The following is a 12,897-nucleotide window of genomic DNA, read 5'->3' as shown; positions in this document are numbered from 1 at the left end:
AAGAACACCAACTTAAGAAAAAGAACATAATGTCTATGGAGAGGAGCTAGGGCAGACCCATGCAGGCCTGTGCCTGACACTTCAGTCTCTGTAAGCCCCTATGAGCCCTGCTTTTATTGACTCGGTGGACTGGGGATGTTTTCATTAGCAATTAATATTTCTGTGTTCCAATCTGGATGCTGAAATCCATTGCAGGTTATTGTTTTTTTTTCTGGAAACCTTGAGACAGATTGACAATCCATGAAAGTTTGAGACCTTGAAATCCTACAAATGGATACGGTTATAAAGAGCAAAAATAAAAATCAGATGGGATCAGTTTTCTACACAAATTCTTTGTTGGAAGTACTGTGTTACTAGTCTCTTTACAGTTCTCCAATATAGTCAACTCAAATGAGTATAGACCACAACTGTGAACTATCTTTCACTCCTACAATTTTTTTCTTCCTTGAAAGCATAGTTGTTCATACTCCAAAAGCTTTCAGATGTGCAATTCACTATGATTTATTGGAAGATCACTGGCCAAAACACTAAGAGGTTCATTCATATTCCCAGATTTATTCTAGATAATAGGGTTTTTTTTGAAGCAATACCAATTCTATTAATACCCACCATTCCTTTGATACTTACTATGTCTCAGAAAATTTTCTTAGGTTTCTACATATTATCAAGGAAGGTGGGGGTTGTTCTTTGTGTTATTATTCATAAAATAACTAAAAAAATGAGCTCAGTAGGAAGCTCAGGAACAATTTTAGTAAGAGTTTGAGAGAAAGCAGTATAGGAAGTAAGCTGTAACTCTTGGATGCCATGAATAGCATTGTGTCTTAGTTAGGATTTTCATTGATATGAAAAGATACCATGACCAAGGCAGCTCTTATAGAGGACAACACTTAAATGGGGCTGGCTTATAGGTTTAGAAGTTCAGTCCATTATCATCATAATGGGAAGCATGGAAGTGTCCAGGCAGGCATATGGCCCTTGAGGAACTGAGACTTCTATGTCTTGTACAGAAGGCATACAGAAGACTGTGATCCAGGCAGCTAGGAGGAGTGTCTTTGTCTTTGCCCTCTCCCACAATGACACATCTTTTCCAACAAGGCCACACCTACTCCAACAAAGCCACAACTTCTAATACTGCCACTGTCTGGGCGAAGCATATTCAAAGCACCACAGGGAGACATGGAAAGGAGGAAGGTTTGGGTTAGATCAGCAGATTCAACAAAATAGGACAGCAAGGAACAACACAGAGTAAATTAGTTACATGGTAGAAGCTAAGTTGTAAATTCAGTGAAAGTGTAAGAAAGCCCAAAGAGGCAAACAAAAGAAGCTTAAGATTTTGTTGATATAAGAAAGCAAGATTCAGAGATAAAGAGAATGAATAAGTAATATCTTTAAAGCTAAAATCACATGCCCTTTTGTGTTAGGAATAAGAGACACATGCAAACATAACAGAGCTTCATTTTGGTGGCTCCCAGCAATTTTGATGAGGGTGGAGTTCTGAGAAAATAACTAGCTGCCTTGTTCTAAAGAACATTAGACCATTATGCTACATTGAGTCGATTATTATTATCATCCCTTTCCTGAAAAACTAAGAAACCCAAGATGATAATTTAAAGAATATTGTGAAATCAAACGATTATTAATATAGGAATTTTATTTCCGTTTTGACTCCAAATTCTGATTGTTTTATCCATTCGCTTATAATCTCAGCTTTGCTGGTAGAAGTGTAGAGAAACATAGGCCAATCAATCATTTACCTTCCTTGAGCCATGAATTTCATTATAGAACAGAGCCACCATCTTTGCAGCCCATAAAATAAACTTATCGTGCATAGGATTCTCATTCATGGTTTTAAGGGTGTTCCCATTAGACATTCTGCCTGTCACCAGCTATTTTTCTTTGATTTGTAAATAAAAATTATACTCAGAGCTATTCATACAAGTTTTATGCAAATAATAACATCATTTAAAGGTAGTGAAGGAGGAGCTTTGCAACATACATTCAAAGTCGAGCTGGAATGTGATACTCCCTTGCTTTGGCACTCATTTTTTTTCTGACCCGGATCAATTCTAACATTTCTGTCTTCAGTTTTTCTGCTTTGCTACTTTTCGAAATTTCTCTTCCCCATGCCTCTTCAGTACCTCCAGAATAACAGAACGCACAATTAGCAGGCACTATCCATGGCTACAGTCAACTTCATTTTTCAGACAATCTTGAATTATACAGTGTTTTCTAGACATGATCTCATCCTTACTGTAACCCAAAGACTCTGACTGGGCAGGTAGCAAATCTATTGAAATCATGTCAGAGGATAGGAAAAACAAGATAATTGAATGTAGAGTTTTGACTAGGTGTAAAATTACTTTATTACTTCTCTCCTTGTTGCTTAGACCAAATTACAGAATATCATTAAAGGGAGGAAGGATGTATTTTCGGTTTATAGGTTGTATATGCGGCCTATCAGGGTGGGTAGTCTTATTGGCAGCAGTGGAGTCTCTCTATTGAGACTGGAGTTGTTCACATCCAGGTGTACCATGAAGCAAAGAAAGGGGGATGAAAGGGACTGTGCTTTCTTCATCTCCCCTGCTCTTTTTATTCAACTAAGCACCCCAGTTTATAGGAAGAGTTCACCTGTACTCATGGATGGTGTTCCCTCTTCAGTTAATTTTCCCTGATAAATGCCATTACAGAGAAATCCAAGGGTATGTGTTACTAGTGACCCAGTTATTTCTAATTTAATCAAATTGACAGTGAAGATTCATAATCAGTTATTCACTACTGAAATACAAGCAGTACTCTAAGGTTTCATAGAGATAGTTACTTCATAGAGCAGCTCCCAATTCTTGGTACCAAGGGAAAAGTAAGTACAGATTACAGTTACTACCTTTCAGGAGCTTAGTGGAGGAGTTCCAGGAACTGAGATTCAGACTCTGAAGGATTCACAGCTGCATGTCTCCTGCTGGTGTCTATGAGTACAAAGGAAGAATCCTTTGGGGCTGCATCTAGCTATGTTAATCAGATATGTGGCTCAGCTATGTTAATATGTATGTATACACACTTCACACACACACACACACACATGCACACACACACACAGTTAGTTGATTAACTAAGCATGACCAAAGCAACTCTATAGGACAACATTTAATTGGGGTTAGCTTACAGGTTCGGTTGGAATATATATTTACACTCACATGCGCGCGCGTGCGCACACACACACATTCACACACACATATAAAACACACACACACACACACACACACACACACACACACACACGGTTGGTTAGTTAGTATGATACAGCTGGCCAGTGGTTCTCTGGAATGAATTCAGTTATATCATGCCTTTTAAAAAAATATAGCACATTTCCTAAGAATTGTGGAGTATTTACCAGAGAATACAGCTTAGACTTGGGTTTAAGCTAATAGAAAGACTTTATTAGCGGGCCCACAACTACAATGGATGTTTGAGATTACAATGTATCAGTGAGCCTTTTTCAGGGTGAGTTTTTAAACACAAAAAAGATGTTCTGGGTGAACATATATTAGTTATCAAGAATAGTTAGTGTCTTAGAGTTTACATTGCTGCGAACAGACACCAGGAGCAAAGCAGCTATGATAAAGGATAACATTTAATTGGGGCTAGCTTACAGGTTAGAAGTTTGGTCCATTATCATCAAGACAGGAAGCATGGCAGCATCCAGACAGTCATGGCACTGGAAAAGCTGAGAGTTCTATGTATTATTCTGAAGTAAAACAGAAAACAGAAACCTTCAGGCAGCTAGGGAGGGTCTCAAAACCCATCAGCACAGTGACACACTTCCTCTATCAAGGACACACCTACTCCAACAAGGATATGCCTAATGGTGCCACTTCCTGGGCCAAGCATATTCAAACCATCACAGTTAGCTAGAAGCAGAATTTTAGAAGCTAAAAAGCAAGGTTAATACATTTTGAAACTTTCCCAGAACTATATGGACTCTGTTGAATTAGGTTTTTGTTTTAGTTTTGACTAGTGTTCTTCTCTATGTGCTAAGTTTTATAACCTGTATGATACATCCATCATGGAGTCACTTGTGCTCAAAACTAGGGCCCTGTTACACTTAGGCCCAGTGAGTGCATTCAGTACATTTGCATAGTGTGTTTGTTAGAATATTTTAATTTGCCAACCTGATTCAAAACTCTCTTGTGTGGATGAGGAGGTACTGAATTAGGATAAATCCGAAGTTCAGACTGTGAAGGAGGAGGACCTATAACCACAGCTCTCAGGTGGTTCATGAACAATATTAATATAATCAGATATTCCTTCACTTATGAACTGATTTATTTATGAGATAATAATGGTATATCTATGTAGAAATTTTTTTAGATAATGGTATCTCAGAACTCTATACAATTCCTGTACTTCTTCAGTTAATATTCTGAAAAGGGAGAAAGAAATGTGTAATATAAGCATGTTAGAGAATATAAAATATTAAACAAAGACAGGAAATGAGAAATGACAAAATGTTTGGATGTTGACATAGTTTTGCCTCAAAAGTCACTATGGAAGAAGTAGTATAGGCATAAGGAAATGAAGGAAGAAAAATATCACCAAATGTAAATAGTTACAGCAACATAAATTATACAGGATACTGTGAATGGAGACCCTGAATTGGAGAATGACAAGTGAACACACAGTGTGGTAGAAGGAGCATGACCAGTGGGAAAAATTACCAGAACTAATAAGTACAGGACAATCTCTGTCTCAGAAGTGCCACATAAGATTATTCCAGCTACAGAGCTACATAGAGATTTAGCTTCCTCCTGTCATTGACACTGTGTACGGAACAGTGGCAATGGAGGGTGACTATACATCATACATCACACATGTCCCTTCATGAAGAATTTTTAAGAGACGGAACTCTGTTCTCTAAACTTCTCTTATCCAAGGTAAACAGCCTGGATCCAGATGACAAAATTCAAAATCCAACAAATCTGAACTGGACATTTTATAAGAACCTCTCCTCTTGGGTCATAAACAGACAAGGTTTTTAATTTGCCACTGTGGTATAACCTCTTCTATTATGAATGATTAATGCTTATATTTTAGTTATGCATTAGCACAGTGTTTCTGTGTACTGGTTTTTACTAACAAGAACACAGAAGAAGTAAAAGGAAACATGGTCCCTTGAACTTGTGATACCTGAGTGATACATTGGAAAGAATATTCTTCGAATGGTTGGGCATATGCTTGACCTGAAAAAGGAGGAAGAGGAGAAAGTCTCAAGTCATTTCACTGATAGCTGTCTCTTCTGCTGTCTCATGCAATACTAGACAAGGGAAAACTCAGACTTTCCTTTAGAACTCATTCACTTAAAGAAATGTAGCACACACTACTTGCTTCTCATAAAAGAGTTTCACATAGCACAGTGAAAGGAGAGCAAGAGGGGAAAGCACACTGCCCTTCTATCCTTTCCATCTCACAGGTAGATGTCTGCCCATGGATGCTTTCTTCAGTCTCCCAATATCTGTTGCACTTATTTGTCTAACTACTAACATCTATGTACTGTTTTGTCACATATAGCAGAGGAAGGAGGAAATTAGGATATAAAATATCCTAAGAGGAAATTAGGATATAAAACATCCTAAGGATGATTTTTAAAGACATCAAAGTCCAGTTGAAAACAACTGAAAAATTAGTGAACTACATTGTATTCTTATATGCGACTTTCAGTATTTTTTCTATTTATGAATCTATTTATCTATTATTTGTTTGTTTATTTATTTATGATATTTTTTCTTTCTCAAAATATAGCACAGGCTGGTTTTTAATTCACTGCCGTTCTGCTTCAGCCACCTGTCTGGGTTATAGGTGTGTGTCACCATGTCTGATCCATATGTCAATATTCTGAGAAACTACCTATCACGATTCCATCATATTTCTGTTAATAATGAAATGATTTTAGGTCTCAGTTACAGTTCTATTTCTGTGAAAATGTACCATGACCAAGGCTACTTATAAAAGAAAGCATTTAATTGGGGAGGGGTACTTGTTTGCAGTTTTGGAGGGTTAAACCATGACCATCATGGCAGCAGGCAGGCAGGCATAGTGCTAGGGAGGTAGTTAAGAGCCTTATTCACAAGCAGAAAGCAGATAGAAGGACAGACAGCCTGTGCCTGTCCTGAGCTTTTGAAACCTCAAAATCTACTCCTCAGTGACACAACTGCTCCAACGAGGCCACACCTCCTAATCTTTTCTAAATAGTTCACCAAGAGGAAACCAATCATTCAAATATATGAGCTTATGGGGGTCATTCTCATGCAAACCACCACAGTTTCCTTAAGAATTAAGCTCTTACTTCATTTATCCTGGTGCTCCTAATATCATAGAAAGTGAATACTGGAGTCTTCTAAGGCAGTTGAGATGGGGTACTTTATTCCCTGAGGAGATATATCACAGAAAAATCAGGGACTAGACAAAGCTGCCCACTCTCTCCCTATCTATTTAATATAATACTTGAAGTTCTAGCTAGAGAAATTAGACAACAAAAGGAGGTCAAAGGGATACAAATTGGAAAGGAAGAAGTCAAAATATCATTATTTGCAGATGATATGACAGTATACTTAAGTGAACCCAAAGATTCCACCAGAGAACACCTAAACCTGATAAACAACTTCAGCAAAGTGGCTGGAGATAAAATCAACTCAAACAAATCAGTAGCCTTCCTATACTCAAAGGGTAAAGGGGGTGAGAAAGAATTGAGGGAAACGACACCCTTCACAATCATCACAAACAATATAAAATATCTTGGTTTGACTCTAACCAAGCAAGTGACAGATCTGTATGACAAGAACTTCAAGTTTCTGAAGAAAGAAATCGAAGAAGACCTCAGAAGATGGAAAGATCTCCCATACTCGTGTATTGGCATGATTAATACAGTAAAAATGACCATCTTGCCAAAAGTAATTTGCAGATTGAATGCAGTCCCCATCAAAGTTCCAAGTCAATTCTTCATAGAGTTATTAAGAGCAATACTCAGATTCATTTGGAATAACAAAAAACATAGGATAACATTTCTATTCTCATCTATTCTCAACAATAAACTTCGGGGGGAATCACTATCCCTGAACTCAAGCTGTACTACAGAGCAATAGTGATAAAAACTGCATGGTATTGGTACAGTGAGAAGCAGGTATAACAGGAATAGAGGAATAGAAGCAGGAATAGAATTGAAAACCCAGAAATTAACCCACACACCTATGGTCACTTGATCTTTGACAAAGAAGCTAGAACTATCCAGTGGGAAAAAGATAGCATTTTCCACAAATGGTGCTGGTTCAACTGGAGTTCAGCATGTAGAAGAATGCAAATCCATCTATTCTTATCTCCTTGTACAAAGCTCAAGTCCAGGTGGGATCAAGGAACTTCACATAAAATCAGATACACTGAATCTAGAAGAGAAAGTGGGGAAAGCTTGAACACATGGGCAAAGGGGAAAATTTCCTAAACAGAACCACCATGTCTTATGTGCTAATTTGACAAATGAGAACTCATAAAGCTGCAAAGCTTCTGTAAGGCTACGGACACTGTCAATAGGACAAAATGCCAACCCACAGATTAGGAAAAAATCTTTAACCATCCTACACCATGATAGAGGGCTATTATCCAATATATACAAATAACTCAAGAAATTAGACTCAAGAGAACCAAATAATCTTATTAAAAAATGGGGAACAGAGCTAAACAGAGAATTCTCAACTGAGGAAACTCGAGCAATTGAGAAGCACCTAAAGAAATATTCAACATCTTTAGTCATCAGGGAAGGGCAAATCAAAATGACCCTGAGATTCTACCTCACACCAGTCAGAATGGCTAAGATCCAAAAACAAAAAACAAAACAAAACAAAACAAAACAAGACAAAACAAAACAAAACAACCCAAAAACCAAAAATAACTAAAACAAAACAAAACAAACTGCAGGTGGCAGTAGATTCTAGCTAGGATGTAGAAAAAGAGAAACATTTCTCTACTGCTGGTGGGATTGCAAGCTGGTACAACTCGGGAAATCAGTCTGCGGTTCCTCAGAAAATTGGACATAGTACTACCTGAAGACCCAGCTATACTACTCCTGGCATATACCCAGAAGATGCTCCAATATGTAATAAGGACACATGCTCCACTATGTTCATAGCAGCCTTATTTATAATAGCCAGAATCTAGAAACAACCCAGATATTCCTCAGCAGAAGAATGTATACAGAGAATGTTGTACATTTATACAATGGAATACTAGTCAGCTATTAAAACAATGACTTCAAGAAATTTATAGGCAAATGGATGGACCTTGAAAATATCCTGCATCCCAGTCACAGGAGAACACACGTGATATGCACTCACTGTTAAGTGGATTATTAGCCGAAAAGCTGCTAATACCCATACTAACATTCACAGACTACATGAAGCTCAAGAAGGAAGACCAAAGTGTGGATGCTTCAGTGCTTCTTAGAAGGGGGAACAAAATATTCACAGGAGGAAATATGGAGCATAGACTAAAGAAAAGGCCTTCCAGCGACTGCCCCACCTGGGGATCCATCTCATATAGTCGCCAAACCCAGACACTATTGTGGATGCCAGGAAGTGCTTGCTGACAGGAGCCTGATATAGCTGTCTCCTGAGAGGATCTGCCAGAGCCTGACAAATACAGGAGCAGATGACTGCAGCTAACCATTGGACTTAACGTGGGGTCCTGATGGAGGAGTTGGAGAAGGGACTGAATGTGCTGAGGGGATTGGCAGTCCTGTGGGTGGAGCAACAGTGTCAACCAGCCAGACCCTCCGGAGCTCCCGGGGACTGGACAACCAACCAAAGAGTACACATGGAGGGACCCATGGCTCTGGCTGCGTATGTGGCAGAGGATGGCCTTGTTGAAAATTACTGGGAGGAGTGGCCCTTAGTCCTGTGAGGGTTTGATGCCCCAGTGTAGGGGACTGCCAGGGCAGGGAAGCAGGAGTGGGTGGGTGGGTGGGGGAAAACCCTCATAGAAGCAGGGGGAGTGGGAATGGAATAGGGGGCTTCCAGAGGGGAAACTAGAAAGGGAATAACATTTGAAATGTAAATAAGGAAAATATCCAATAAAAGAAAAAAATGTGAAGTGAATTTTACTTAAATGCAAAAGATATTACTTCATACACAGGAACTGCTAACGTCAGCTATGTGAGTCTTTATAAATATGTCACCTCGTGTATATATAACCTGAATTTTAGATATCCTTTCATTCATGTTCCCGGCTATTTTTTATATATTTATATGGTTACTATGTGACTTTCTCTTATCTATTTTTATCTCAATAGTTATTTATCATGTTAGTGTATGATGGCCATATTCCCAAAATCATAAATGATTTTTCCATAACAGTCGTGTCTTAAAATATACTTCCTTTGTCCATTTTCTTTATTTAAATAAATGTTATATTTAAATATGTCCTACAACAATTACAAAAAAGAAAATATATTTAAATTAAAGTTTCTTTTATCATCTAGTGTATAAATTAGAAGAGATTTTCATAAATATCTAGAAACCTACATTATATGGTGTATGTGGTAAATGTATGTAATTGATGATATTGCTATAATTTGTGTCCATTTCCTTCATTTCCTGGATGATCAGCTGTCAGAAATAGATTGCTCCTATAGAAGTCTCATTTTATCTTTTGATTTCTCTATCATTTAATATTGAAGGACAATTCAGCCTGAAACCCATAAATATTTTTTACTAATTTTCTGTAAGATAAGCTGGGCCAAAGTGTAAAGAAAATAATGGCCAGTATGTTATGATTAATACGTGCAGGATGTGTCATGTGAAAACAACTGGAGTGCTGTTAATATGACTTTAGCAGAGTACACAGCCTCTAAATAGTAACATAAATTACATCCAATGTTCAGGCTGGTGTTGCTTGATGCTATTACTAGAGACAATATAAATTTTACACTCGAAGTCAGTTAGCTAGAGCCTTCAATAAAGATCAAGCTCTCTCATGCTGTTCCTCCCACAACAAAACTAATTAGGACATTGCACCAGCGACAGCTAGAATCCCCTGGCTGTTCTGCGATCTGCTGGGATTTAGCACTCTTTTGCCCCATTAGCTTTTTCTTACTCAAAGAGAAAAGCCTGGATTTGCTATCCTTTGACGCTTTTACAGATGAAACATGAGTAGCATTCCATATATGAATGCACACCGTTCCTGCAATAGCACCTTCACAGATTCTTATTAAAGAATGAAGAGATGGCAACCAACCAACCAAAGAGACAGAGCTGTTCAAATTCAAACATTATAGTATTTTTTTTCCTTTCAAATGGACTTTGGGAGGTAAACAATTAGAAAAGTCATTAGTTTAAAGGACGTGAGAGATGGATATACACACCATGCAGTGTAAGTCTCTCCATTGTCATAAGAAAGTTCAGATTTCTTTAGCTGAGGATTGTTTCCCAAACTCAATGCAGCAGCATTTTGAAGAGTTAGTGGCTTCATTTTCCTCACTGAAATTTTGATATTGTAATTTTTCTTTCTCTTTATTAGTCTTTTGCTATAAGACTACATAATTGTATTTTTTCTCCCATAAAATGTAATTTAATAGTCTAACACACAGAAGAATACTGTGGATTTATGAAACAGATACCCAAATGTTCTAATAAAAATGCTTTTAATATAATAATTAAAAAGAATGTAAAATTTAGAAATATGAATTAGCTTCTACAAAGATCATATATAAGCACAAATGAAGAATAGATTTGCTTAAATATTTTGGCATTTATTCATTATCAAAATTCTCAGTAGAGAGAAAAAACAAAACAGACCTGTCTCATTTCATTTTAATCTGAGAAAACAAAATGACACATCTTCGACTAGATATTAAAAATAGTAATTACTTACCTGCTTTTAACTGAGAATGTATGTCTGTCCTTAACAATAATACATTTGCAATTAATCAATTTCTTCAAATATATGTTTTAAATTTCCATCTTTCCAAGACTTTTTATTCTTTTTCTTTAAAGTTTTCATTAGTATACAAACTAAGGATCCTAATTTTGGTATTTTATACATATACATCATTGCATAGTGCAAAGATTCTTCCTCCCATTGCTCACCCCAACACTTGCCTTCTCTCTCCATTTCTGTTCTTCATACTAATAAGCAGCCCCATTCTCTTTTAATATTTTCTTTCTATAAGAAAAAAATGAACATTTGTCTTTGAGTTTCTAAATTATTTAGATCAGCATGATCTTTGTTTACATGCATGTTCCTAAACTTAATGTAATAATTTCATTTTTTCTTATAACTGAACAAAATTCAGTGGCGTACATAGAGACAAATATATCATATCTTCTCTAAGTGTCTGTTGATAGTCATCTAGGTTGGGTGTCTATCCTGGTCACTGAGCACAATTCAGAAGCATACCTGGATGTGTGAGCATCTTTGTGGGATGTCGTCTTACATTCCTTTGGGTTTATAACTAGCCGTAATCGAGCTGAATTATACGATAGATGTATTTTCAGTTGTTGAGGGACTGCCACAGTAATTTCCATAGTGGCTGCACTAGTTTCCAGTGTCACCAGCAGTGTCTTAAGGTTTCTTCTTCCTGTATCTTTTAACATCTCTTGTCATTTGTTTTTATACAAACTAAGTTATTTTTTCTTGTAGCTTCTAAAATACCATCTTTCTTTTACAAGTTTGGACTAGTTTCTGGTATTCATTCTTAACACCGCTAACATGATGAAATATCACAAGAGGTTTTTTTTTTGAACATTTTTGCTGAAATCACTTCCTCTCTTATATCACCCTATCAATCATACCTAAATTCCTAATTTCTGTCAATAAAGTTTGTCTTCCTTTCTCTGGTTGCATGCTTACAAACTAGATGCATCATCGGTCACTAAACGGTGGCTACACTTCCCATTTAATTCAAACTTTGTATTCATTTTCTCTTGTGAAGATCTATTTTCATAAAATGTCACATAGACTTGCTATTCAATGATAAGAAGATGACACATTATATGTGGCGTTATCTGTGCACAAATCAAATGACAGATGCATCATGACCGATCACTGACAAACTTTTAAAAACTTGGGATTTGTCATGATCACGAAGCACATTGGTTACTGATATGGTTTGAGGATGGAATATTCAGCAGTCTGAAGTACTTTATATATGTCGAGTTTGAACGAAGTGTTAGTGGAAATCATGTCACTCTTTGCAGACCTGTGCTATTTAACCAAACTGTGGTGACTATTAGTATATTTATCAAGCTGAGAAAAAGTCAGGACTGTTTGCCTTTGATTTACTATTAAAAATACACAAGATTTGAAATATTATATACCAGCTTCCTCTTCATAATAATCTCAGCTGGAATGTATACTTGCAAAACAAATAGTATAATTGAAGGTATAGATGCTGAGAAATTGCTGACATATGGAAATGAGTTAATATAATCAGTTACATCATCATTAAATTATAAAGCAGCAAACCTAAATCTTAGTCAAGAGATTATTAGTCAAACTTACATACTCAGTGATCTCTGGAATTCTTTAACACACAGAAGTCTATCAGTGAAATATTCTCATGAAGCTAATACTTCCATAATGCTATTAAGCCCATAGTTTGAAAATTTCCATGAATCAGTAATCATTAAGAATTTACTGAACAGTACTAAATGTGACATGTTTTTTCTGTGAGCTACATCTGCTTCTCACTAAACATTAATTAATTTACATCTCAACAATAATGCTGCAAAGTAAGCATTAGGAACTACCCAGTCCTTCCACAGCTCTGGAGCTGAACTTGGTGGGAGTGGCAAGGAAATGAACAAAAGAAAGTAAGAAAGAAAGAAAGAAAGAAAGAAAGAAAGAAAGAAAGAAAGAAAG

This window comes from Grammomys surdaster, unplaced genomic scaffold (assembly GCF_004785775.1).
Source record: "Grammomys surdaster isolate TR1022 unplaced genomic scaffold, NIH_TR_1.0 225, whole genome shotgun sequence".
NCBI classification, from domain to species: domain Eukaryota; kingdom Metazoa; phylum Chordata; class Mammalia; order Rodentia; family Muridae; genus Grammomys; species Grammomys surdaster.
The sequence above is the reverse complement of the archived record's forward strand: the minus strand, read 5'-3'. Positions refer to the sequence as shown.